This window comes from Meles meles, unplaced genomic scaffold (assembly GCF_922984935.1).
Source record: "Meles meles unplaced genomic scaffold, mMelMel3.1 paternal haplotype, whole genome shotgun sequence".
In the NCBI taxonomy this organism is placed as follows: Eukaryota; Metazoa; Chordata; class Mammalia; order Carnivora; family Mustelidae; genus Meles; species Meles meles.
The window spans coordinates 212,148-217,075 of NW_025721616.1; positions in this window are offsets into that span (position 1 = coordinate 212,148).

The window sequence follows — 4,928 nt, forward strand, 5'->3', positions numbered from 1 at the left end:
GGGAAAACCCAAGTCACAATGATGTTAGATAACTTGTTCCAACAGCTGGTAAGTAGTGAAGCCAAAGTTGGAACCTGGTAGTCTGTTCCAGAATCAGTGCTCTTAACCCCTTGTCCATCCTGCCTCTCCTGTGTGCTTCCTTCTCCTTACAGCACACATTAGACTAGGCTGTTACCATCTGGTTGACTTGACTTTAAGCTCCTTGAAATTAAAGGTTATATTTTGTCTTCTCTCTCTCTCTCTCTCTCTCTCTCTCTGTCTCCCTCCCTCCCTCCCTATTTTGTGACAAGCACAGAGTTAGACTCTCAATGATCCACCCCCAATGACTTAGCTTTGAATGAATGAGTGAAGTAGTAAAAATAACCATTTTCATTCTCTATACAGGTTAATGAAGATGCTCTGATGTGGGAGAATTATTGGTAGACTAGTCCTCTCATTCCTTAGAAAGTGAAAGCATTTTCCCTGCACTGGGAATCTTAGCTTGTAGAAAATGTGAAGCCAGAAAGCAATACTGATAACAAAGGCAATTGGAGGCATGTGATGACCACGTCTGACCCGAGCAGGATGCATCCAGAATATTTTGAAATAAACTGTAAAGTAAAGTACTAAGAATAGCGGAGATTAACAGCTGGGAAACACCAACACCAGACCTTTAATAGGAACTCCTCTAAGAATGAAACCAAAATGTTTGGCCAACCATCCAAACATGATTAGAAGTTTGGAACTTTCTGCCCCATCCCCCATCCTCCAAGGAAGAAAGAAGAGCTGGAGATTAAGTTAATAAATCAATCATAACTATGTGAAAAGCCTCCATGAAAGTACCTAAACTAAGAACTTCTAGGTTGGAGACTACATTCACATGCTGGGATGTTGGCTCACCCCAACATCAAGGGGGACAGAAGTCCCTGTGCTTGAGATGCTCCCAGACCTTGCCCTACTACCTCTTTATCTTGCTGTTCATCTGTATCTTTTTTCATATCCTTTATAATAAAACAATGGACATAAGTCTTTCCCTGAGTTCTTGGAGTCTTTACAGCAAATTATGGTACATAAGGAGGGTGTTGTAGAACTCCCAATTCATAAGTGGTTGATCAGAAGTATAGGCAACAACCTAAACCTTGTGACCGGCGTCTGGTGTCATGGGACATCTTGTAGAACTGAGCCCTTAACTTCTGGGGTCTACAGCTAGTTAGTAGAGTCTCCAGCTAGTTAGCCTCATAATTGAATTGCAAGAAAAAGAATTAGTATCCAGAGAGTTGAAGAATTAGTTGGTTTGGGGGAGGGAAACTTACACATGCAGTGTCAGAGTGCTATGAGTGAAGGAAAATGATTTTTCCTTTAGGTAGATAGACGTTCCCAAGGATTTATAAGTAGGAAGAAGGGGCAATGCTTGTCTGATTGCATCTTCCTTCTCTAAGAATTACAAAGCAATCCACAATAAGAAAGTTATCAAAGGTCACACAGTTAATCAGTGGTTAAGAAAAGACTTGAAAGTAAATCTGATTGCGGAATTCAAGTGCTAAGTATTGTACCTTGACTCAGGAAAGGCAACTGTTTGTCTTACAGAAATCCGATCAACTGAATATTCATCTCCTTCATATTTTTGCTCTACTGCTCGGCATATTGTTTTGTGATTGACTTACTTATCATGTGTCTTTTATTTTTATAAGATTGTATTTATTATTTGACAGAGAGAGAGAGAGAGAGATCACAAGTAGGCAGAGAGGCAGGCAGGGGTGGGGGGAGCAGGCTCCCCTCGGAGTAGAAAGCCCTATGTGGGGTCCATCCAAGGACCCTTAGATCATGGCCTCAGCCTAAGGCAGAGGCTTAATCCACTGAGCCACCATGGTGCCCCTATCTTGTGTTTTTTAAAGTAGATCTCAGTGCCCTCTAGGGCAAGCAATGTGCCTGTCAGAGTCCATTATTTGGCAAATGAAGTCAAGATAAGGAGGGACAGGGGGAGGGTATATGGAAAGGAATAAAGAAATCTGGGTAAGAAGAGAAAGAGGTGAGGATGCCTGAGTGGCTTAGTCAGTTGAGTGACTGCCTTCTCCTTGATCATGGAGTCCCAAGATTCCCATCTGGTTCTCTGCTCAGTGGGGAGTCTGCTTCTCTCTTTGGCCCTCCCCCTTCTGGTGCTCTCTCTAATTCTCTCTTAGGTAGATTAATGGAGTCAAAAATTTAAAAAAAAGAGGTGAAGATGGATAATGTATACAAAAAAATACCTGGTCCTGATTCTGCCATATATACTGGCTTGTACCTGGGGAGCTATAGACAATCAGGCATAAAACCTCCATGTGCCCTTGTTCAGTTTCCGTGGGAAATGTCTTCAAATAATACAAATATGATTTATAAACAAATTGTTTAAAAGTTGTTGAGGCTAATAAGTGATGAGTAAATCTACTTATTTCTCTCTGCCCTGAGTTCACCAGAGTGACTGTGCAAAGTCAGATATCCACTAGAACTCCAAAGCATTAGAAAAACACAGAATAAGGTGGTTTCCATCTTTAAAGATTGGTCAACCTCCAAGGGATGAGTTTGGCAAACCTCAGGTTGCAGGAATGGGGATGATTCTTCTTTGCTTAACTAATACCTAATGCCTAATAGCATCAAACCTTATCTGAATAATCAATTATTTTAAAGAACAACAAAAGGAATATTGTTTTACATGACATAAAAATTCTATAACTATTAAAAAAATCAGCTTCGGAGGAGGAGTCAAGATGGCGGAGAAGTAGCAGGCTGAGACTACATCAGGTAGCAGGAGATCAGCTCGATAGCTTATCTAAACATTGCAAACACCTACAAATCCAACGGGAGAGCGAAGAGAAGAAGAACAGCAACTCTAGAAACAGAAAATCCACCACTTTCTGAAAGGTAGGACTGGCGGAGAAGTGAATCTAAAACGACGGGAAGATAGACCGCGGGGGGAGGGGCCGGCTCCCGGCAAGTGGCGGAGGAACAGAGCACAAAATCAGGACTTTTAAAAGTCTGTTCCACTGAGGGACATTGCTCCAGGTGCTAAACCGGGGTGAAGCCCACGTGGGGTCAGCGTGGCCCCAGGCCCCGCAGGGTCACAGAAGGATCGAGGGTGTCGGAGTGTCAGAGTGCTCGAAGGTATTAGAACGGAGAAGCCGGCTGCAGAGACAGAGCCGAGGACTGAACTCTCAGCTCTGGGTTACCTTGAACTGGTCGCGGGCTGGGTGAGCTCGGAGCGCGGCTAGAGTCTGGGGATATGGGAGTGATTGGGTGCTGTCCTCTGGGGGCGCACTGAGGAGTGGGGCCCCAGGCTCTCGGCCCCTCTGGGCCGGAGACTGGGAGGCCACCATTTTCATTCCCGTCCTCCGGAACTCTACGGAAAGAGTTCAGGGAACAGAAGCTCCCAAAATCAAACCCGAGCCGATTACTTAGTCCGGCCGCCGGTAAGGGCGGTGCAATCCCGCCTCGGGCAAAGACACTTGAGAGTCACTACAACAGGCCTCTCCCCCAGAAGATCAACAAAATATCCAGCCAGGACGAAGTTCATCTATCAAGGAGAAAGCAGATTCAATTCCTAAGACAGCAGAGCAATTCCAGAGGAGGAGAAAGCAAAGCACGGAACTCATGGCTTTCTCCCCATGATTCTTTAGTCTTGCGGCTACTTCAATTTTTTTTTCTTTTTTCAATTTTTTTTTCTTTTTTCGTCTTCTGCTAAATTTTTTAAAACTTTTACCCTTTTCTTTTTTAACATTTTTTGACTAGTTCATCTAAATATATATATTTTTTCTTTCTTTTTTATATTTTTTATTTGTTTTATTTTTTAAATTTTTTTCTTTTTTCTTTTTTTTTTTCTTTTTTTTTTCCAGAACCTGTTTTTATCCCCTTTCTCCCCCCCACAATTTGGGGTCTCTTCTGATTTGGTTATAGCGCATTTTTCCGGGGTCTTTGCCACCCTTTTAGTAGTTTATTTGCTCCTTCATATCCTCTTATCTGGACAAAATGACAAGGCGGAAAAAATCACCACAAACAAAAGAACAAGAGACAGTACCAAAGGCTAGGGACCTAATGAACACAGACATGGGTAATATGTCAGATCAAGAGTTCAGAATGACGATTCTGAACATTCTAGCCAGGCTCGAAAAAGGCATGGAAGATATTAGAGAAACCCTCTCTGGAGATATTAAAGCCCTTTCTGGAGAAATTAAAGAACTAAAATCTAACCAAGTTGAAATCAAAAAAGCTATTAATGAGGTGCAATAAAAATGGAGGCTCTCACTGCTAGGATAAATGAGGCAGAAGAAAGAATTAGTGATATAGAAGACCAAATGACAGAGAATAAGGAAGCCGAGCAAAAGAGGGACAAACAGCTACTGGACCATGAGGGGAGAATTCGAGAGATAAGTGACACCATAAGACGAAACAACATTAGAATAATTGGGATTCCAGAAGAAGAAGAAACAGAGAGGGGAGCAGAAGGTCTATTGGAGAGAATCATTGGAGAGAATTTCCCTAATATGGCAAAGGGAACAAGCATCAAAATCCAGGAGATGCAGAGAACCCCCCTCAAAGTCAACAAGAATAGGTCCACACCCCATCACTTAATAGTAAAATTTACAAGTCTTAGTGACAAAGAGAAAATCCTGAAAGCAGCCCGAGAAAAGAAGTCTGTAACATACAATGGTAAAAATATTAGATTGGCGGCAGACTTATCCACAGAAACCTGGCAGGCCAGAAAGAGCTGGCATGATATATTCAGAGCACTCAACGAGAAAAACATGCAGCCAAGAATACTCTATCCAGCTAGGCTATCATTGAAAATAGAAGGAGAGATAAAAAGCTTCCAGGACAAACAAAATCAGAAAGAATTTGCAAACACCAAACCAGCTCTACAGGAAATATTGAAAGGGGTCCTCTAAGCAAAGAGAGAGCCTAAAAGTAATAGATCAGAA